At 43.0% G+C, this 23345-nt stretch overlaps 1 protein-coding gene across 10 annotated transcripts in view; it reads left to right on the plus strand.

Annotated features, from left to right (window-relative positions):
• The window catches only part of FUT8 (fucosyltransferase 8), a 296071-nt gene that overhangs the window by 623 nt on the left and 272103 nt on the right, over positions 1-23345 (plus strand). For 4 of the 10 annotated variants that reach the window (XR_016226667.1, XM_070065095.2, XM_089322515.1 and 1 more), the window contains exon 1: positions 203-682. The exons of 4 other annotated variants lie outside the window; for them this stretch is intronic. The gene's annotated coding sequence lies outside the window, so the exon portion shown is untranslated. Of the gene's footprint in view, positions 1-202; positions 683-23345 lie in introns of those variants that run through there. 2 more of the 10 variants (XM_070065096.2, XM_089322514.1) reach the window with 2 other exon arrangements.

Here is a 23345-nt window from a genome sequence, read left to right on the forward strand (position 1 = left end):
CGGAGCCCTGCCGGCCCGCCGTGGCCCGCGGCTCTCTGCCCGGCCGAGGATGCTGCGGCTACGCGGTCCGCCGGCGCAGCGAGGCAGGGGGCGGGGAGAAGCGCTGGCACATGCCAGGGTCGCGGTAGGTGGCGGCGGCCGGCGCATGCGCGCCCTCTCCCAGCCGCCTGGAACGCCGAGGGGCGCGCGCGCCCCCGCCCGCGCGCGCGCACGCTCCCTCGCGCGCTCGCGCCGGCCGAGGCTTCCCCGCCTGCGCTCGTTGTCAGAGCCGCTCCGGCGCGTGCGCGCGTCCTCGCCGGGCCGAGCCGAGTCGCCGGCTCCCTCAGCCCCAGGCCCCCGCCCCGCGCCGCCCCCTCCCGGCCCCGCAGCCTGCCCGTCCTCTTCCTCTCCTCGCGGAATGGGGCCGGCGCCGCTCAGGGTCGCGCGCCCTGGACCCGGCTCGCGCTCGGTCTCGCGCTGTCAGCGACTGCCCGGCTCGCGCCGCCTCGCGCTCTCGCTCAGTCAGTGGCGCCGAAGGCTCCGTTAAGCGGCGGCGGCGGTCCGTTTTCCTTCCTCTCCCTTCCGTCGGGAGTAGCATCCTCCACCCGGCCGCCTCTCCCTCCCCCAGCGCGGGGCAGCTGCGGCTGACGGCTGGGGCTGTGGCGGCTGGCGACGGCGGAGACCGCCCGCGCTCCCGCCTCGGGTAAGGGGGCGTTCGGGAGCCGGGCCCCGCGCGCCTCGGGGTCTTGGGCTGGGCGAGCGCGGGGTCTGAGCGGGCTCCGGGGGTTGTCGCTGCCCCCCACCCCCCACCCCGGGCGACCCCCGGGGCCTGTTGCTCTAACTGCTGCTACTCATCCAGAAAAGTGGGGAGGCAGCCCCCGGGGCGCTCTGGCTGGCTGGTGCGGCGGCGCGGCCCGGGGGGCGCGGGCGAGCGGGTGGGGGGACCCGGGGCGGCGCGGCCGCTGCCCTGGGCGTCGCGCATCCTTGCCCGGGGCCGAAGCCCTGGGAGAGAAGGGACGGAGGCGGGGGTGGGAGCTGTCCCCTCGTCACCCCTCTGCAGCCACCTTTCCTTTCTCCAGCGGCTCGGCCCCTGTAGTCGCGGGTGGCTGGGAGGAGAGGGTGCCCCTGCGTTGTGGGCTTCTCGGGCTAGCCATCCGGGAGTGTGGGTTCGCACAAAGATGGGCCCCCCGGCGAGGGGCCGGTGCGGGGCGGGTGAGGGCGCGAGAGCCCCTGACCCCCTTTGGATGTGCCGATGACGAGCTGCGAGCTTCGGAAGCCCCAAACTTCCTTCGGAGGGTTAAAGGAGTCCCTGTGTGTCCTGCTGGAGTGAGGAGGCTGTGGGCTGCAGCACCTGTTCTCACCGTGGGCATTGCAATCTTCAGATGCGCAACGCACCACTTAGGTGAAAGGGCGATGCCGCGGTTAGGATTTACCCCTAATGAGCTCTTAGCATTTTGCCCTTCAGGGTGAGGCCTTTGATAAAGGCCGGGGGAGGTGGCGTTTTTCTCCTACCCGTGCTTGAATTAGTTTCTAGCTTCCTTAAGACGAGAAGGTGGACCCAGGAAAGCCACCTTCTCCAGGAGATAACCCAGCCTCAAGGTTTCAGGGAACAAATGCGTAACAAGTTTTGTATCATTTTAGAGTTAGACTTATCACAACTAACTGACGTTAACTTTGGCTTGGCTCTGTAGAAACTGCAGGCAGCGTTCATGCTTCTTCCCCCCTCTGGTTGTTCCAGGGGCTATGTGCAAGCTTATTGGCTTCATTAAAGTTGGATTCTATGTTTTGTGCATAATTCTTTAAAAGAGTGCATCATCTAGAAAGCTGTTTAGGAGCGAAGTCACTTAAACGCCAGAGAACTATACTGAAATAATGGAGTAAGTTGTTGTCTCTGTTCTTTGAAATAGCTTTAAAAGAACCTAAAGCCCTATGCCAAAGGCCCTGTACTTTGCTATCCTTGTGAAATATAAGACACGTATATATAAAGTCTTAATCTTATAAATACTACAGTATTAAGAAGATGGAAATTCAAGTATTTAAATTGTGGTTTTACAGGCTTCGTGTGTAAAAACGTAGGGAGTTAGAGATGATTAGGTTGGAAAGAACATTGAGGGGTGGTTGAAGGCATGGACCTCCCTTTGCTGTTTTCATGAACTGAGAATTCTGTTTGAAGGGCTGAAAGACTGGAATCAAACTTGCATGGATTGCAGAAACAGATACCAAAATGTATCTTTGATCAAGTAGTGAGTTAGCACGAAGGGTATCTTGCGATTCACTAGATTAGAGGTTCAAAATAATTTCCATAAAATTGGCTTTGTATAGCTTGTATTCTAAGGATGTTCTTGAGTTTAAAAAGTAAGTTCAGGTTGTTTTCTTGTAAGCCAGTTCTATTTGAGACGTGTAAAATTGACAGACTCTTTCTGAATACATTATGTAGTGTTTTGTTACAGATTCCAACTTGTTATTTTAAGGAATTAGAGTGTCTTTAAAAGTAGTGAATTTTGAAATTTGCTAGTGGGTTGGAAAAGCTTGGGTTCCTTCCTTATGTTTCTAAAATGCGGTTATACTAGCATGTTGGTCTGGAGGGGGAGCTAGTGCCAAAGCAAAGTGTAGCTTAATAGATGTTTGAGCTTTTAAAACACCTAACCCCAGGTTTTTATGAAAGGAGAAAGAAATCTTAATGAAGGGCAGGGGAATTGATGGGTGCATGTGTCTGCACATGTCTTTGTGGGGTACATACATTGTGTATTGCAAATTGATTTGAAAATCTTCCTAGGATCTGACATGATGGAAAGGAAGTGCATAAGATTTCTTGAACTTGCTGATTTAAACTCAGAACATGTATCCTAAAACTTACTGTGTAACAGTATTTTCTTAACTTTCTTGTGTACTGTATCAGAAAGGTGTGTATTCTTGACCCGTTTTGTATTTTGTATGTTTTTTATGAATATTTATAGTTGTGAAATTTCATAAAAAATACTTCAGATAGAGTCTTGGGTAGGCAGAGTGCAGAAAGCTGGGTGTTTGTCAAAAAGTAGAGATCCTTTCAATGAAGAAATGGGCCTCTCGGACTTGCAGAGTGGCAGTATCCATCCCAAGGTCACTTCTTAACTGCTGTCTCCTGCAATGCAATGCAGTGAGTCCAGCTGATCCAAAGTAAATCTGCACCTTTGAATATGAAACAGTTATTTTGTGGTCTGTGGCACTTTATTTAGATTTCTAAACTATAGCTAATTAGGGATGTTAATTTATCTCTGACCTGTTACATATCTTTCTTTATTTAAAAATTTATTTTGATTTAATTTGGAAGGCAGAGAGAGAGAGACAGATACAGAGACAGAGAGATTTTCCATTCACTGGTTTACTCCCCAAATGCTGGCAACAGCCAGGGATGTGCCAGGGTGAAACCGGGAGCCTGTAATTCAATCTGGGTCTCCCCAATGGGTGGCAGGGACCCAAGTACTTGAGCCACCACCTGCTGTCCTCCAGGGTGTGCATTAGTAGGAAGCAGGTTTGGAAGAGGTTGCTCCCATGTGAAATATGGATGTCTCAAGTGGGGACTTAACTGCCCTGCCAGATATCCACCTCTTACATATTCTTTAAATGACGTATATATTGAATTCATTAATATATTCTGTTTTCTGAGGATAGTGATTGAGTCCTTTGTTAACCATAACAAAGTTAAATATATTTTATAAATAGGATTTCAATGCTGATAAAATAAAAAAATCTTCCATTTCTTTAATGCTTATTTTTGATTTACTATATATTACATTTAGTAAATGTCTTGGTTTAATTAAACCATAGGTGCACTCATATCACATTTATAAATGTAGAAGTGTTTCATTTCTTCTAATCAGAGAAACTTTTTAAAAAATGTGTTAATAAGTTTCTTTAGTTCAAAACAAAATATGACAAGGACTCTAAGCAACTCTGAAACTAAAGTATTAGCATTATAGCACTTTTAAGCCCTGTGTCGATGCTGCTCGAATTAGTCCTTTTCAGATGAGGTATCAACTTGCAATCTTCTGTAATTATCAGGAGTGAAGCAGTTAGAGGACCAATGCAGGATTCTGTTTGATTCTCAGGTTTATATTTTTGTGCCATTTAGTATAGTGTTTGCTTTTTTGAAATTTGTTATAGCTTGTTATAATGAGAACAGTTAAATATATTTCAAGATAGTCACAGCTGATTTTTAAATAACTCATTTTATCTAATCCCCAGTAGACCATTAAATGGTGATGCATGTGCATTTAAGTTACTTTTTAATTGATTGGTCTCAAGTCTCAACCTTCCTTTCTGTCTACATTCCACTCTTCTGTCTCTCCAAACCACTCTCCATCATCCCAGTTGTCTCTTTGGGATAATTAGGAATCAAACCAATAAGGTTAATCTTATCATCCTCTTGGCAAAGGTTTTTCTTCCTTGTAAATGACTTTATATCTCTACAATACTCTGAACATGTGACTCTATACACTTTATGTGTATTACACATTTTCCTTCTAATGGAAGAAAAGGAGCATGTAGGGCCTGAGGGACTAAGCCATGCTTATGAATGTAAGGATTTTTGTACTCTTTACAGAAAGCAGAGCCACAGGGTTAATTCATTTAAGTTTTCTTTTAAAAAACACTGTGTTTGCCAAAACCTAATACCTTACTCATCTTCAGTGTTTTAAAAAATATATTTCTGTATAATTTTTTATCAGGAAGCTTCCCTTAAAATGAGATAACAAATTCTGTTAATACCTAGAACTAGAATAAATGTAAGCCCTATTTACAGACATTAAGCTGTAAAAGCATACCAGTGTTGTTTAAATGGCTTAGATCAACATTCCATATGTTAGTTTAAAAAACAGTTTTTTAATTTTTAAATGTAATTGATAATAATATCTTTTTTAAAAAAAAAAGATTTATTCATTTTGAAAGACAGTTACGGAAAGGCACAGAGAGAAAGGGAGAGAGAGAAGGATAGAGAGGTCTTCCATCTGCTGGGTCACTCCCCAGATGGCCACAGTGGCCCAAGCTGTGCCGATCTGAAGCCAGGAGCCAGGAACTTCTGGGTCTCCCATGCTGGTGCAGGGCCATTTTCTACAGCGTTCCCTGGCCGTAGCAGAGAGCTGGATTGGAAGTGGAGCAGCTGGGACTCAAACGGGCGGCCGTATGGGATGCCAGCACTGCAGGTAGCAGCTTCACCCGCTGCGCCACAGTGCCAGCCCCGATAGTAATATCTTGATTACTAGTTAAGTGGAAAAATATAATTAGAGGCTTCTGTATTTCATCTGTTGTTTGGGACTTTGGAGCAGTCAGTGAAGCGATGGAGATTGAGAGAGGCAGAGCGTGGTTCTAGTTGATGAGACTGCTTTATTTGTAGATAAGGGAGATTTCTTCAGTTTTTCTCTCTCCCTCCACTTTCTTCTCTCTGTCATCCTCTCACAGCGACGGTAAAAAATGTAGGAATTGAACTTCTTTACAGTGTATTTCTTTGCTTTGCATTCATACAATATTGTCAGATAAAATGTTGTCTTTTTGCATTACAGTGGGTTTATATTTATTTATTATTATTTATTTGAAATGCAGAGTTACAGAGAGGCAGAGGCAGAGAGAGAGAGAAAGGTCTTGCATTGTTAGTTCATTCCCCAGATGGCTGCAAAGGCTGGAGCTGTGCCGATCTGAAGCCAGGAGCCTCCCCAAGGTCTCCCAGACGGGTGCAGGGGCCCAAGGACTTGGGCCATCTTCTGCTTTCCCAGGACACAGCAGAGAGCTGGATCAGAAGAAGAGCATCCAGGACCTGAACCTGTGCCCATCTGCTATGCTACTGATAGGTTTATTTTCATGACTTTATTTCCTTTGTGGTAGTGGGCAGAAGGCTAGAACATCAGTTATGTAAGTTTTAATTTTATTAATTAATTAATTAATTTTGAAAGAGGTAGAGAGAGAGAGAGGGAGAGACAGAGAGAGGTCTTCCATCTGCTGGTTCACTCCCCAGATGGCCACAGTAGCCAACGCTGGGCCTGACTAAAGCCAGGAGCTTCACCCGGATCTCCCATATGGGTGGCAAGGGCCCACACACTTGGGCCATCTTCTGCTGCTTTTCCTGGGCCAATAGCAGGGAGCTCGTTTGGGAAGTAGAGCAGCCAGAACATGAACTGGCACTCATTTGGGTGTTGTAGATGGTGAGTTTACCTGCTATACTACAACATGGCCCCTTAATATTATTTATTAAAATGATTTTATAATTTCATATAAAAAAGAGGTATGGGGGTGCTGGGTTGTGGCACAATTAAACTGTTACTTGAAATGCCAGCTTCCCATGTTAGAGTGCTGGTTCATGTCCAGCTGCTCTGCTTCTGATCCAGCTTACTGCTACTGTGCCTAGGAAGTCAGAGGATTATGGCCCGAATGCTTGGACTCCTGCCACCCAAGTGGGAGGCCCAGATGGAGTTCCTGACTTCTGGTTTCAGCCTGGCCCATCCCTTTCTCTCTCTCGCTCTCTCTCTGTAACTCTGCCTTTTTTAAAAAAGGAGAGAGAGTGAGAGCGAAAGCGAGAGAGAGGGAGAAGGAGATATTTTCCATCTCCTGGTTTTCTCCCCAAATGGCCTCAATGGCCAGAACTGGGCCAGATCTAAGCCAGGAGCCAGAGCGTCTTCCAGATCTCCCACATAGGTGGCAGTGGTTCAAGCACTTGAGACACCTTTTGCTGCTTTCTCAGGCCATTAACAGGGAGCTGGATGGGAAGCGTAGCAGCTGGGACTCAAACTGCACCTGTATGGGATGCTGGCAGGCAGTGGCCTTACCTGCTAAGCCACAATACTGGTCCCAGGAATTGGCTTTATTTTATTTTTTTTTTTTTAACAGGCAGAGTTAGACAGTGAGAGAGAGAAAGAAACAGAGAGAAAGGTCTTCCTTTTGTTGGTTCACCCCCCAAATGGCCTGTTACAGCCTGTGCGCTGTGCTATCCGAAGCCAGGAGCCAGATGCTTCCTCCTGGTCTCCCATGCCGGTTTAGGGCCCAAGCACTTGGGCCATCCTCCACTGCCTTCCCGGGCCACAGCAGAGAGCTGGACTGGAAGAGGAGCAACCGGGACAGAACTGGTACCCCAACCAGGACTAGAACCTGGGGTGCCGGCGCCACTAGGTGGAGGATTAGCCAAGTGAGCCACGGCGCCGGCCCAGGAATTGGCTTTTATTTAACAAAATGAATTCTTTACCTTCTTTGTGTGCCTCATTGCAATAATATAGTGTGAAAAATATGTGTATTGAAGAGAATTAACTCTTAAACTAAAATGAATATACTGTTCTCTACTCAGGGGAGTACTGTTAGCAGGTTTGAGCTGGTTACAGTGAGATGTTCACAGAAGAAAGTATGTTTGATAGTTGGGATCCTAATCATATGGAATCTGATTCAGTGTCTCTAATGTGGAATTGTACTTGCATCTGAAGGAGAAATAAATATATTTAGTAAAGATAGTGTTACAGTTTTTATGTTTTGAGTTCTTTGAATAACTACTTAATCTATTCAGTTACCAAATGTTGGAAGATTATACTTTTGAGAAAACCTGTTCTTTAAAATTAGAGCTAAGCCAGAGTAAAAATTTTGCTTTCTTTTTATAAGTTTTAGATTTTTCTTTCTCTTTTGGAAAATTTAGTGGAACTCTAAGTCTTAGGAAGGTGATAACTGATTCTTGAGGTCTTATCTTTTTTTTTTTTTTTTTTTTTTTTTTTTTTTTTTTGACAGGCAGAGTGGACAGTGAGAGAGAGAGAGACAGAGAGAGAAAGGTCTTCCTTTTGCCGTTGGTTCACCCTCCAATGGCCGCCGCTGCAGCCGGCGCACCGCGCTGATCCTGGCAGGAGCCAGGAGCCAGGTGCTTTTCCTGGTCTCCCATGGGGTGCAGGGCCCAAGCACCTGGGCCATCCTCCACTGCACTCCCTGGCCATAGCAGAGAGCTGGCCTGGAAGAGGGGCAACCGGGACAGAATCCGGCGCCCCAACCGGGACTAGAACTCGGTGTGCCGGCGCCGCAAGGTGGAGGATTAGCCTATTGAGCCACGGCGCCGGCTCGAGGTCTTATCTTTTGTAGATCGATCTTCAGCACACGAGAAGTGTAGGTTTACTAAATGGTCCTCATGGGCTCCTCTACATAATTACAGAAACCTAGGCCTCCATTTACTAAAACTCATGTTTGTTTTTAAGGTCCAAATGTTAGAGGTATCAGCTTATACCTCTGGTAGGTTGTCAGATGTGTGCAGCATTAGAGATTTAATATTATTTTTAATTTGTAAGTAATAAAGAATTTAATGTCCTCAAATGCTGAGTAAGCTGAAGGATGTACTTTTATTTTTTTAAAGATTCGTTTATTTATTTGACAGGTAGAGTCAGAGAGAGAGAGATTGAGAGAGATTTTTCATCCACAGGTTCACTCCCTAACTGGCCCCAACGACCAGGGCTGGGCCAGGTCAAAGCCAGGATCCGTAAACTATCTGAGCCTCCCATGTGGGTGTCAGGGGCCTGGGAACTTGGGCCAGCCTCTGCTGCCTTCCCAGCACATTAGCAGGGAGCTGGATTGGAAGTGGAATAGCCAGTGTTCGAACTGGTGCCTGTATGAGATGCTGTCACAGCATTCTGTGGCTTAACCCGCTGTGTACAGCTCTGGCCCCAGGATGTACCTACCAATAATGAACTAAACTAACCTGCTATGTGCAATTAGGAATAGTTCCTCTTAATAAAATCTTTATATTTCAATTTTAGTGTCACAATGATATAGTGAAAATGAAATCACCAAAGAAATCCATTTGGAGCTATTTGGTCAGGTCAGATAACGAATAAAAAAAACCCACAGCCTGTATTTTATAACTATTTGTGGAGACTTAGAGCAGTACAGAGAGTACCTAAAAGTAATTAATGAGAAATACCTAAAGTGTTTTTAATAGGAATCATATGTAATCATATGTATGTTTGTATAGTACTCGTCATTTTCTGTTTCCATTTCAAATATAAGATTGGTAAGTCAGGTATCTAACTGGGTAGATTTGGAATAGAAGATTTGAAATTTGGAAGAAAGTTGATTTCTTCATGTTTTAGTGAGGTAATCTTTGACATAGTTTCTCAGGTGTTCTAAGAACTTAAATCTAGGGGCTAGTCATCACTTGCCCTCATTCTATAGCAGAGTACTTAAAAAGAATTTTTTTTTTTTTTTTTTGGACAGGCAGAGTGGACAGTGAGAGAGAGAGAGACAGAGAGAAAGGTCTTCCTTTGCCGTTGGTTCACCCTCCAATGGCCGCCGCGGCCAGCGCGATGCGACCGGCGCACCGCGCTGATCCGATGGCAGGAGCCAGGAGCCAGGTGCTTTTCCTGGTCTCCCATGGGGTGCAGGGCCCAAGCACCTGGGCCATCCTCCACTGTACTCCCTGGCCATAGCAGAGAGCTGGCCTGGAAGAGGGGCAACCGGGACAGAATCCGGCACCCCGACCGGGACTAGAACCCGGTGTGCCGGCGCCGCTAGGCGGAGGATTAGCCTAGTGAGCCGCGGCGCCGGCCAAAAAGAATTTAAAGCTAAAATCTCAGCTCTTTTCTTTCTTTCTTTTTTTTTTTTTGGTGAAATGTCTTCCCCCTCACTAGTTTTATTGAGATATAATTGCTGAATAAAATTTATACATATTTAAGGTATACAACTTTATGTATTGATACATATATACATTAAGAAGATTACCAAAGTCAAGCTAACATATCTGTTACCTAATAAATTAAATTATATGGGGAGATTTAAACGAGGCATGAAGGAGTCATTTTAACAGTGTCTGTACAGAGTTCTCTTGATCTCAAGATCTGAACTTCTTGTCTTATTATTATTTTTTTTTGGCATGGTAAGAACAATCAGCAAATTTCACTTGTACCATACAGTATTAATTGTAGTTACTATGCTGTACATTAGATCTCCAGAGTTTATTCATCCTGCAAAACTGAAACTTTGTACCCCATTTCATGTACCTCCTAGCTCCTAGTAAGTACTATCCTGTTCTTCTGTGAATTCAACTTTCTTGGATTCCACATGTAAATGAGATCGTGCAGTTTTTTTCTCCCCCCAGTGCCTGCCCTATTTGACTTAGCAGAATGTTCTCCAAGTTCATGTTGTAAATGACAGTGTTGGAGAGGTAAGACTTTACCTCACCCTTTTAGGGTTTTCTCCTGCTTGACCTGAAATCAACAAGAGGAAAACATGCAAATTTATTTAGTACAAGATTTTATGTGGCATAGGAGGCCCTCATAAGGAAACAAAAACCCAAAGACACAGGTAGCATTCAACAGTTACACACCAAATTGAACAAAGAAGAGTAAGTTGTGAAAAAAGCAATTAAATTATATGGGGAGACTTAAATGAGGCATAAAAGGGTCATTTTAAGAAGGTCTGTACAAAATTCTCTTGATCTCAACTTCTTGTCCTTGATAAGAATATTCTTTCCTTTTAGTACAGGGAGTGCATCTTTCCTGTGGAAATTTCATTCTCTACTTTTAAGAAATAGAAAGAAGGTCAGAATGATCTTGCACCTGCTGTTTTTCAAGTGCCTTCAACTCAAAATAGTCAATATGCCAGAATGGCATATTTTTAACTTCTTTTACAGGATTTCCTTCTTTTTATAGGCTGAGTATGGTTCCATTTAACACACACATACACATGCACACAGTCACAGACTTGGTCCTCTGTGGATTCAACCAACCACAAAATGAAAATATTTTAAAAAGCATGGTGTCTGTACTTAACATGTACAATTTTCTTTCCTTGTTATTTCCCAAATGATACATTATAGCAGCTATTTACATAGCGTTTTCATTGGATTAAGCATTACAAGTAATCTAGAGATTATTTAAGGTATATGGGAGATGGGGCAGGTGTTTGTCTTAGTGGTTAGGATGCCACTAAGATGCCTGTGTCCAATGCCTGTTTGAGTTCTGGCTCCCCGCCTGATTCTGGCTTCTTTTCCTGCTGTGTACAAACTGGGAGGCAGCAGGTGATGACTCAGGTAGTTGGTTCTCTGCCACCTTTCTGGGTCTTGGCTTTGACCTGGCGCAGTTCTGGCTGTTTTTGAGCATTTGGGGAGTGAACCAGCAGATGGAAGATTCTCTTTCTCTCTCACAAATGAAAGATATCTCTCTCTCTCCCTCCCTCTCTCCTTTTTCTCTCCTCTCTTTCAAAGATTTATTTATTTGTTTGAAAGGCAGAGTTACAGAGAGAGGGAGAGACAGAGAGATCTTGTGTCTGCTGGTTCACTCCTCAAATGGCCACAACAGCTAGGGCTGGGGCCAGGCTGGAGCCAGGAGCCAGGAGCTTCATCTGGATGTCCTACGTGGGTGCAAGGGCCAAAGCACTTGGACCATGTTCTGCTGCTTTCCCATATGCATTAGCAGGGAATTGGATGAGAAGTGGAGCACCCGGGACCAGAACCTCTACTCATGAGATTCTGGCATCTCAGGTGGCAGCTTAGCCCACTGCACCACAATGCCAGCCCCCTCTCTTTAATAGAAATAAGTAAAACATTTATAGAAGAGGTTGCATACAAATATTTTTGCCATTTTATATAAAGGTTTTGAGTGTCTGAGGTTTTTGGTATTGGGTGGGAGTGGGTAGAAGAGGGACTGGTCTTGTAACCCATCACTTGCTTTGTTGAGGGATGACTGTTATCACATTTTCTTTATCTGTTCATCCATTAATGGTTCCACTCAGGTTGATTCCATATCTTAAGCATTGCAAATAATGCTTTAATAACCATGGCAGTATAGCTGTCTCTTTGACATACTGATTTCATTTCCTTTGTATAAACATCCTGAAGTAGAGTTGCTGGAGCATATGATAGTTCTATTTTTTTTTTTTTTTTGAGATTTATTTATTTATTGAAAGGTAGAGTGTCAGAGAGAGAGGGAGAGGCAGAGCACTTCCATTTGCTAGTTCACTCCCCAGTGGCTGCGACAGCAGGGCCTAGGCCTGGCTAACGTTGGGCCACCATCCTGTGCTTTCTGCAAGCACACTAGCAGGAGACTGGATCGGAAGTGAAGTAGCTGTGACTCGATCCAGCACTCCAATGTGGGTTGCTGGCATTGCCAGCAGCTGGCTTAACCAGCCCCAGTAGTTCTATTTTTGCTTACTTGAGGACCCACCATTCTGTTTTCCATAACGGCTATGTCAATTTATAGTCCCACTAACAATATACAAGAATTCTCTCTTCACCACATCTTCACCAACACTTGTTATCTTTTGTCTTTTTGTGAATATTCTAACAGGTATGAGAAGTATCTCATTGTGAGTTTTATATGCCGTCCCCTGATGATTAATGGTAATGAGCTTTATTTTTCCCCATATACCTGTTGACCACTTGTGTCTTCTTCTAAAAAATATTCACTTAGGTTCTTGGCACATTAAACTTTTTAAAATTTATATTTAAGTTATTTGAAAGGCAGAGAGACAGAGACAGAGACAGACAAACCCAGAGTCCCCAAATGCTTACAATAGCTGGGATTAGGCCAGGCTGAAGCCAAGGGCCTGGAAGTTAGTTGAGCTTCCCTGTGTGGGTGGCAGGGACCCAGCCACTTGAGCCACCATCACCTGGATGTGCATCACCATCCCAGGATGCACATTAGCAGGAAGCTGGAACTCAAACCTGGGTGCTCAGGTATGGGATGGTGGTGTCCCAACAGTGTGTTAATCACTGCACTGAATGCCTGCCTCCTTTTGCTCACTTTTTAAATTGGGTTGCTTGTTTTCTTGATGTTGAGTTGTTTGATTTCCTTATATGCAGAGTTCCTTCTTAGTAATTTAAAAAATTGCTTTATTGAGTTATGATTTATATACCATAAAATTCACAATTCATGTTTTGTGAATTTATGCAGTTGTGCAGCAATTACCATAATCCATTTTTAGAATACTTTTATCTTCCAAAAAACTCTCTCTTGCCCTTTTGCAGTCAATCTCTGTTCCTACCACCAGCCCCTGGCAATGACTACTTTACTTATTGTCTCTCTAGTTTTACCATTAAAAAGAAAAAAAAAAGTTTGTTTATTCATTTGAAAGGCAGAGTATCAAGGAGAGAGGGAGCGAGAGACTGAGAGAGAGAACTCTTCTTTTTGTTAGTTCATTCTTCAAATGGCCACAGCAGCCAGGACTGGGCCAGGCTGAAGTCAGGAACCAAAAGCCAGGAACTTATCCATGTCGCTTACCGGGGTGGCCGGAGCCCTGGTACTTAAAGCCATCATCTGCTGCTTTCTCAGGCACGTTAGCAGGAAGCAGAACAGCCAGGACTGGAACTGGCAATCATAAGGGATGCTGGTGTTGCAAGGAGTGGCTTAAGCTGCTGCACAATGCCAACCCCCTTGCTGTTTTTTAGAAATTTGCCATACCAGAATCATATGATATGTAGTCTTTTGGGTCTACTTTGTGTTTTTTAGCATAATCCTGTTTAGTAATTTGAATTAATGAATAAAGTAGAAAATCTTTGATCTTGGAGTCAGGAGACTTAGATACTATTGTTGACTCTGTCACCAAATGTATAAACTTGAGTAAGCCACTGTCCCTCTGGGCCTCTGCTTCTTTCTCTATAAAATGAATTATTGTGACTTTCTTATATTCTGATTTTCACAGTTGGGTACGCATTCACTGACCTTTTCTTAGATTACATCTTAACTCTTCCTCTTAAATATAGTCACTGTAATTCCCTCCACCACACCCCCCAACCCCCACAAAAAAGAAATGAATCAAAATATGAAGCTTGGGGCCAACTTTGGGTTCTTGGTTGAGTCCCGGCTGCTGGCACTTCTGCTCCAGATCCCTGCTAATGGCCTGAGAGAAGCAGTGGAAGATGGCCAAAGTGCTTGTGCCCCTGCTACCCATTTGGGAGACCCAGAAGAGATTTTTAAGAAGATGAGGCTTATGTTTGCTGTGGTCTCAATGATTGTGTCCTCCTAAAATTCATATTTTTAACATAACCTGCAGCTTGATAATACCAAGAGGTAGGGGCTTTGAGAGTGGATTAAAATGTCCTTTAAAAGATGCCTGAGGGAACTTATTGCCACCTTTTGCTGTGTAAGGCTGCAGTGAGAAAAATACTAAGCAGTGGAGTGAGCCCTGACCAGAGACTGCATCTGCTGGTGCCTTAGTCTGGGATTGCGTAGCTTCCCAAACCGTGAGCAGTATGTTTCTGTTGTTTATAAATTACATAGCCGGAGGTATGCTGTCACAGCAGCCTAAACAAGTTATGGTCTAATCGATGATTTAGCAGTGAATGAATTTGGAACTGTCTAGAAGAGTACAGATGTATGATTAAACTTTTTTTGGGCATTTCTTAGTTCCTTTTTACAACTCTTTTAACAGGAACAATCCTTTTTTTTTTTTTAAAGATTTATTTACTTGAAAGTTATACAGAGAGAGAAGGAGAGGCAGAGAGTCTTCCATCCTCTAGTTCACGCCCCAATTGGCCACAGTGGCTGGAGCTGGGCCGATCCAAAGCCAGGAGCCAGGAGCTTCCTCTGGGTCTTCCACGTGGGTGCAGGGGCCCAGGGACTTGGGCCATCTTCTACTGCTTTCCCAGGCCACAGCAGAGAGCTGGATTGGAAGTAGAGCAGCTGGGATTTGAACTGGCACCCACATGGGATGCTGGCACTGTGCACAGTGGCTTTACCCGCTAAGCCACAACGCTGACCCCAGGAACAATCTTAAATTCAGGGTTAATAAAGACTTTTGAAGAGAATAGGTACAGTTGGATACTCCTCTAAGGTAGAACTTCAAAAGTGACTGGAGCTTATTCTGAAGCTAAGAAAAAGACTATACTGTTTTAGTTATTTTTTTGCTTTGAGGGCAGAAGGTAGGGTAGAGTAATTTTCATTAAGTTTGTGCCAAGCTGGGCTCAAAGCAGCTAAATGAGATTAGATTTGTTGTGGCTGGCATTGTGGTGGGGTGAGTTAAGCCACTGCCTGTGACATCAGCAATCTCATATGAGTACTGGTTGAGTACTGCTCAACTGCTCAGCTTCCGATCCTGCTTCCTGCTAATGTGTTTGGGAAAGTAGTGGAGGATGGCCCAAGTGATTGGGCCTCTGTCACCCATGAGTGAGACCCTGATGGAGTTCTGGGCTCCTGACATGGGACTCTCTGGCCACTGCCGCTATTTGGTGAGTGAAGAAGCAGATGGAAGATATCAGTGACTCTCCCTCTCTTCTCTGTAATCCTGTCTTTCAAATAAAATAAATAAATCTTAAAAAAAAAAAAAAAAGGAGTATGTGTGTTTGTATGTGTTTGTGCATGCCTGGGTGCATATGTGCATATGTGTGTTTTTAACAGAAGTTGACAGTTGACTGAATAAGCTGGTATCAGGTATATCCCACAGGGTAACATGCATTTTCAGTGTAGTATACAAAAAGAGAAAAGACATTGAATAACAACCAGATAAATTTGAAACTCAGAGTGTTGTAAGTGCTTTCAAATATTCAGTAATTTGACTCAGAAACCTTCAAGGTCTTTTACTTATAATAGGATGTATGACCATAAAATGCATTTTTTTTTTTTTGACAGGCAGAGTTAGTGAGAGAGAGAAAGAGACAGAGAGAAAGGTCTTCCTTTCCCGTTGGTTCACCCCCATAATGGCCACTATGGCCAGCGCTCTGCGGCCAGTGCTCTGCACCGATCTGAAGCCAGGAGCCAGGTGCTTCCTCCTGGTCTCTCATGCGGGTGCAGGGCCCAAGGACTTGGGACATCCTCCATTGCCTTCCCGGGCCACAGCAGAGAGCTGGACAGGAAGAGGAGCAGCCGGGACAGAATCCAGCACCCTAACCGGGACTAGAACCTGGGGTGCCAGTGCCGCAGGCGGAGTATTAGCCTAGTGAGCCACGGCACTGGCAAAAATGCATTTTTTTTAAAACAGACAGACTGGAGTATATGAATGGTAACTCATGGAGCAGACACTATGGAGGAGGGGAATGTGACTATATATAAATATATTTTAATGATGACATCACTACAGCAGCATAGGAGAAAGTTGTTTCATGTTTTACAGTTGCACTTTTTATCCCAAACTGGTATTTCTAATTTGGGTTAACCACTCTGTTATAACCAGAAATAACCCCAACCCAGACCTGTATGTAATGTATGAAAATTTGTCATTTCTGATAATACTATAAAAGTTGTATTAAGCCTCTAAAGCAGTTCCAAAAATTGAATTTGAAAGCATCACGCAGTGGCAACATTCTAGGAATAAGTGTGGAACGTTCTGAGGTAATTGTTTTTAATGGCAATAATATTCTTTAGAATACATGCTACGTCATACTTTTTTAAAATGCCCCACTGAAGGGTAGGCGTTGGTGCAGTGGGTCAGGATGCTCCTTGAGACTTATGCATCCCATATTGGAGTGTCTGGATTTGAGTCCTGGCTCTTCCAGCTTTCTGCTAATGCATGCCTTGGGAAATGTTAAACATTAACTCCTATCATCATTCATATTTTCCCAGGGAAATTTTAATTTTAGTCATACTAATAAATGAATGACTGTAGAAGATATAGCCATTTCTAGATTTAGAATTCCTGTTCTTCAGTTTTCTAAATAGTCTTTAAGAAAATAAATATTAAAGATTTCTTGAGTAATCAAACACTATGTTGACATTTATGCTGAGTATCAGAGCAGAATAGAACCATGTTAAAGCAGTAAGAATTTATTTATTTATTTTTTTATTTTGACAGGCAGAGTTAGACAGTGAGAGAGAGACAGAGACAGAGAGAAAGGTCTTCCTTCCGTTGGTTCACCCCCCAAATGACTGCCACGGCTGGTGTGTGTGCTGCGCCGATCTGAAGCCAGGAGCCAGGTGCTTCCTCCTGGTCTTCCATGCGGGTACAGGGCCCAAGTACTTGGGCCATCCTCCCCTGCCTTCCTGGGCCACAGCAGAGAGCTGGACTGGAAGAGGAGCAATCTGGACAGAATCCGGCGCCCCAACCTGGACTAGAACCCCAGGGTGCCAGCACTGCAGGCAGAGGATTAGCCTAGTGAGCCGCGGCACTGGTCAAGAATTGATTTTTAATCTAAAAGTTTTGTAATGTAGTGAAACATAGATAGGATAATGCTTAGCGTAAAAGAAAATACACAGAACATTAATACCTCTCCATGCCTCAGATAAAGAATAAAAGAATTATAAACAAATCAAATAGACTGAGTTTGTGCTCTTCTACTAGTTAAGTGGAAGTGAGATGAACAATTAATTAGAAACCATGGTCTAAAATACTTATTTGCATTGGTGGGCATTTCTTTTCCACTTCCTACAGCGGCTGTATTTTAGACCTTTGGAACCCCCTTCTTGTGCCTGATTCTGGTGTGTAGCTCTGAGACTTTGTAGGGTGTTTCAATTACTATTTTAGCTTTTCTTTGCTTTTGTAATTTCTACTATTTGGTGTCAGGGATTAGTCTTCGTTTTGGAGACTACCTCTTGGCTACCTTTCTTATCCATTTTGGAATGTATGAGCCCATTAATTAACCCCTTTATCATTTTATTTCATTCTTCCATAATTACACATTTAATGAACACAAAATCTTTTTTTCTAAAATTCTTTCCTCTTTCTCCTTATTTTTATTTATTTATTTATTTTTTTGTATTAACCAGGAACCCAAAAGACCAAACTGTATGTTTGTTGTTTCAGTTTTGTTACTTTCTTTTTTCACTAAAACTATTCTGTGCTATGGGCAGTGACCTTCTGAATTGCGAAATGGGAATTATTTTCAGTCTTTTTGCTTCAGTTTGATTCCGTGACCCCTTTTCCCGTTTCTTTTTTCCTGTAACTTTGTAGTCATCCTAACTTTGTTGTATATTCTAACTACTTGTTTAAGGTCAGCTTGTATTTGCTTTATACATTTGTTTTCTGGAGATTCTTTTCCTTAGATTGTTACCTGTTCCTTTGGCTTCAGTGAGAAGAAACTCTTTTGAAAGATTCTATACTTGGGGCCGGCGCTGTGACACGGTGGGTTAACACCCTGGCCTGAAGTGCTGGCATCCCATATGGACGCAGGTTCGAGACCTGGCTACTCCACTTCCGATCCATCTCTCTGCTGTGGCCTGGGAAAGCAGTAGAAGATGGCCCAAGTCCTTGGGCTCTTGCACTCGCATGGGAGACCCTGAAGAAGCTCCTGGCTTCAGATCGGTGTAGCTCCGGCCATTGGGGCCATCTGGGGAGTGAACCATCAGATGGAAGACCTCTCTCTCTCACTCTCTCTCTGCCTCTCCTCTCTCTGTGTAACTCTGAATTTCAAATAAATAAATAAATCTTTAAAAAAAAAAAGATTCTATACTTTAAGGGCCTGAACTTCAGTTTTGAGTTGGATATGCCATCTGATTCTCATATCACCAAGCTCACCATGCTCAAATTTGAATTTTCTCTTAAAATATTCTGTTTTTTCTTTTATTGGTTGATCCCTCATTGCCCAGACTTGAATTCTGAGTCATCTTTGATTCCACTTTCATATCTACTTAGTTATCAAACTGTATTCTATTACTATAGTGTTTCTACCTCATCAGCTCTTTTTAAAAAATTATTGTTTATTTGAAAGACACACACAGAGCTAGTGAGTGAGTGAGCTGTGTGGAGAAAGACTGCTGATTTGCTCCACAAGTACCTTCAATGACCAAACTTGTATCAGGCCAAAGCCAGGAACTCTGTCCAGGTTTTCCATGTGGGTGGCAGGGTCCCAAAGCTCTTGAACCATCATCTCCTGCTTCCTAGGATGTGTTAGCAGTGAGCTGGATCACAGGTGGAGTAGCCAGGTCTTGAACTGTCACTTCAGTATGGAATGAGTGCAGCCCAGGTGTCAGCTAGTCTCGTGCCACATTGCCTGTCTGTCTCTTTCCCTTTCTTTTCCTCTCCTCTCCCATCCTCTTCCCTCCTTTCCCCTCCCTTCTCCTCTCCACTAGAATATTTTAGGCTCTCACTATCACTAACATATAAGTGAATAATTATAGTTTGGTAATTGCTGTAGTTTGGTAATTGCTATGATGGAGAGAGGGAAGGGGTTGGAAGTTCTATTATGGTGTGATAAATGGAGATGGTTGTATTGAAACGAAGTGATTTTTAAACAACATTGAAGTGTAAATTGGGAGCATTCCTGGTAGACTTGGTGAAAAGCTGAAAAAAAGGGCTTTTTTAGAAGTTTATGCTGCGCCTCCCCCAACTCCCTCTCACAACTGTAGTATAGTGGGTTAAGCCTTTGGTTCAGTTCTGGCTGCTTCACTTCCAGTTCCCTGCTAATGTGCTTAAGGAAGCAGTGGGAGGTTGCCTGAGTGCTTGGGCCTCTGCACCCATGTGGGAGACATGTATGAAGCTCCTGGCTCCAGCCTGGCTTAGACCTCACCATTGTGGCATTTGGGGAGTGAAGCAGCAGATGGAAGATTTCTCATTGTCTTTCATTCTCTTTCTGTCTCTGCCTTTCAAATAAAATGAATAAGTTGATAAATAAAAAAAGAAGTATAGTATATGTTGTCAACTCATGAGACTTGCCTTAATCCTATGTAAATGTGTGTTTATCCTATTGACATATGATATGGCCTTTCTTTAGATGTTGATTAAAATCAGTGAATAAACATGGAAAGAGTGAAAAAAGTAACACATCTTTATTTTAGCTTGAGTAAGTAGAGTGGTAAAATGCAAGGTAGTGAAAAGTGAGCATTACCTCCATTGAAGATTTAAAACCTGATTAAAATTTTCATTGAAAGCTGTCTTCAAGGTTCTTCACTACTTTGAATGTAAATCTGCAATGGGCAGTTGTTTTTACTCTACTTGTATGTGGCTTTATCTTTTATTTCTACCTCTTTTCACACATGTATGATTGTCATTTAGTAGTGTTGTGTAATGATTTTATATTAATCATCACTGATTACCAATAACTGAAGTCCACAGCAAGTAAAGAGATAACTTACTATTTTAACTTCCTTAGAGAGGCAAACTTTTGTGCTTTTTAAATGGGAAGCATTAAACACAGCAATTCTAAAATGGCATCGATGCAGAGGTTCTTTGTTGGCTGCTTGAATAGGAAAAAAAGTGGTAGAGAAGTTCAGGAACAACCAGATCCAGGAACTTAGAGATGTCTTCAGGAAACTGCCTGTTTCCTGGCTTTCTTTCTTTCTGTGTGTTGGCCTCATTTTCTCCTTTTATAAGAATGCATCTTTCATAGCAGAGGTATATGGCCTTAGATGGCGAAAAATTTAGTTTCCAGAGAAGGACTTCCATCCCTGAACTGATTGCTGTGGGGAATTGTCATTGGTATTACTTTCAAAACCAGAGCAGTGGAAGCTCATTCCCCATAAGGATGGAGATACTGTTAACCAGGGGGAAGGAATATGAAGTAAAAAAATTGATTAATCTATAGGCATTACAGTTGTGGAGAAAAGAAAAGAAGGAGAGTGCGAGAGAGAGTTGTAGACAATGAGAGAGAAGTGCATATATGGAAGAGAAGCAGGGAAAGGGAAGGAAACTAGTATCAATTATGAATTTACTGTGTGGTAAACCTTGTGTTAATCATTTTATATTGTATCTCCACAGGTCAGTAGAGGCAGCTACATTATCTTGAATTTTTGAAGACAGACCATTTTCTAGATTAATAATTAAAACCTTTTTTTTTCTCTTCCCACTGCCCCCGTTTAGCATATTTTCTTTATTTTTACATGACTTTTTTCATTTTAAAGTTTATGTGCAGTACAGTTAGTACTTTGTGATTTATAGTTTTGTGTTTTTGGCAGACATACAGAATCTGTTTCCATTTCCATAATCAAGATTCAGAGCTCCTGCTCCTGTTTTGTAATTAGCATATCCTTGTACCTCTAAGCCCTGTCAAACACTGGTATGTTCCCTAAGGCTATTGTTTTGGTTTTCTAGAATGTTATGTATAAACAGAATTATAGTTACATGGACTTATGGATCACCCTCTATCACTTAGAAAATCCATTTAAGATTCATTTATGTTGTGTGTTGCAATTTTTTTTCATTGCTGAGTAGTAATCCACAGTATGGATGTACCAGGGTTTGTTTATCCACCTACTGAAAGCCATTGACTTGATTCTAGTTTTTGGCAGTTATGAATAAAGCTGCTGTAAACATTGATGCATAGCTTTTTGTGTGATCATAAGTTTTCATATCACTTGGATAAATACTTAGAAGTGGAATTGCTGGATCATATGGTAAGCATATGTTTAATTTTGTAAGAAACTGCCAAAGTGTTTTTCCAAAATGGCTGTACCATTTTGTATTCTCAACAGCAGTTACTCCACATCCTTGCTATTACTTTGTATTGTCAATGATCAATTTTTAAAATTTTAGCTATTTTAATTTGTGTATAGTGGTATATCATTGTGGTTTTAATTTAGTTTCATAATGATTAATGTTTTAAAGTATTTTCACATACTTTAAAATACTTTTCTTTAACATTCTGAGAATGCTTTGCTGCTTTCAAAAAACCATTGTTGGGCATGGTGGTGTTGTGCCAGCAAGGTTAAGCCTCTGCCTGTGGCACTGGTGGTTCTGCTCTGCTTTGCATCCAGCTACCTACTAATCCACCTGGGAAATCAGCAGAGGATGACCCAAGTGCTTGGGCCTCTACCACCCATGTTGGAGACCCAGATGGAGCTCTAGGCTTCTGGTTCAGAATGGCCTACCCCCAGCCATTGTGGCTATTTGGGGAATGAACCAGCGGGTGGGTGGGTCTTGCTCCTTGTTTCTTGACCATAGTTTTTCTTAAACTGTAAATGGCCTTTACAAAACTCCAGGGGATACCATTCACATACAGATTTTTTCTCTCTAGTTGTACAATGCTGGAGTCCTGGCTACAGTATATATTTACAGTTATTGGTTATTGGTGATGAGATTCCATGGAAAATTTGTGTGCTGTGCTATTAGGTGATGAATCTAAAAAGCATTTTTCATTGTTCCTTTGAAATGAAATTTGTCCAACAATTGATTCTGAAGAAATCTGAGGCATTATGTTTAATGGATCAGACTTGGGAGACAGGAAGGCCTATTTCAGATACTCTGCTGTTTACTGCTTGAGTGACCTTGAGCATCTTATTTAGCTTCTTTGAGCAATTCGTTTATCAGCAAAATAGGGCTGATCATATCTCCTTTTTGTGATGTGGTAAGAATTATAAATAATGCATGTAAAATACCTGATAGTAGACCTCTTCAAGTTGCAACTGTCTTTAACTCTATTTCTTTTATTGCTGATTACTCAATGTGTTAAACAAAGACTGGGTACCAGCAAAGCACAGGAAGAAGAATTTTAAAAAAATGGAAAGCACTTACCATTATTTATTTATTTTAAAGATTTATTTAATTTATTTTGAAAGGCAGAGAGAAGTCTTCCATCTGCTAGTTCACTCCCCAAGTGACTGCAATGGCCAGGGCTGGGCCAGGCTGAAGCCAGGAGCCAGGAGCTTCTTCTGGGTCTCCCATGTGGGTGCAGGGGCTCAAGGACTTGGGCCATCCTCTACTGCTTTCCCAGGTATATTAGCAGGGAGCTGGATCAGAGGTGGAGCAGTCAGGACTCAAACTGGCACTGATATGGAATGCTGGTGCTACCACAGTGCTGGCCCCACCATTTTATATTTAAAAAAATTGTTGAGGTAGTAATTAGGAAAGAAATAAAAATTTAATCTTAGTTCTTTTAGTATTATTTTTATTTTAATAGGGAGGGTAGAAGGTTATACTGTTTTCTGTACTTTGGATTTCCTAATTTGGCCTTAATTTTTTTTAAAAGATTTATTTATTTATTTGAAAGGTAGAGTTACAGAGAGGCAGAGGCAGAGGGAAAGGTCTTCCATCCGCTGGTTCGTTCCCCAAATGGCTGGAGCTGGGGCGATCCGAAGCCAGGAGCCAGGAGCTTCTTCCCCAGTCTCCCACGTGGGTGCAGAGGCCTGAGCATTTGGGCTATCCTCTACTTCTTTCCCAGGCCATAGCAGAGAGCTGGATTGGAAGTGGAGCAGAGCAGCAGGGTCTCCAACTGGCGTCCATATGGGATGCCAGCACTGCAGGCGGCAGCTTTACCCACTAAGCCACAGCACCGGCCCCAGTTTGGCCTTAATTGGATCTTCTGCTGCCACTATGGCCATTTCTATTATCAGTCCTGTGTTAAAGAAAGATTCTGAAATATATTAACTAATGCTTAACGTCTTAAATATGCTGTTTATTTTTTAAAGATTTATTTTATTTATTTGAAAGGCAGGGTGGCACTGAGAGGGACGCATACACACGGAGTCTTTCATTTGCTGGTTCATTCCTCAAATGGCCACAATGAAGCCAGGATCCCAGAACTCAGTCTAGGTCTCCCATGTGGGTGGCAGAAGCCCAAGTACTTGGGACATCTCCCACTACTT

Source organism: Oryctolagus cuniculus, chromosome 20 (assembly GCF_051225735.1).
Source record: "Oryctolagus cuniculus isolate XC-2025 breed Fujian yellow rabbit chromosome 20, ASM5122573v1, whole genome shotgun sequence".
Lineage (NCBI taxonomy): Eukaryota > Metazoa > Chordata > Mammalia > Lagomorpha > Leporidae > Oryctolagus > Oryctolagus cuniculus.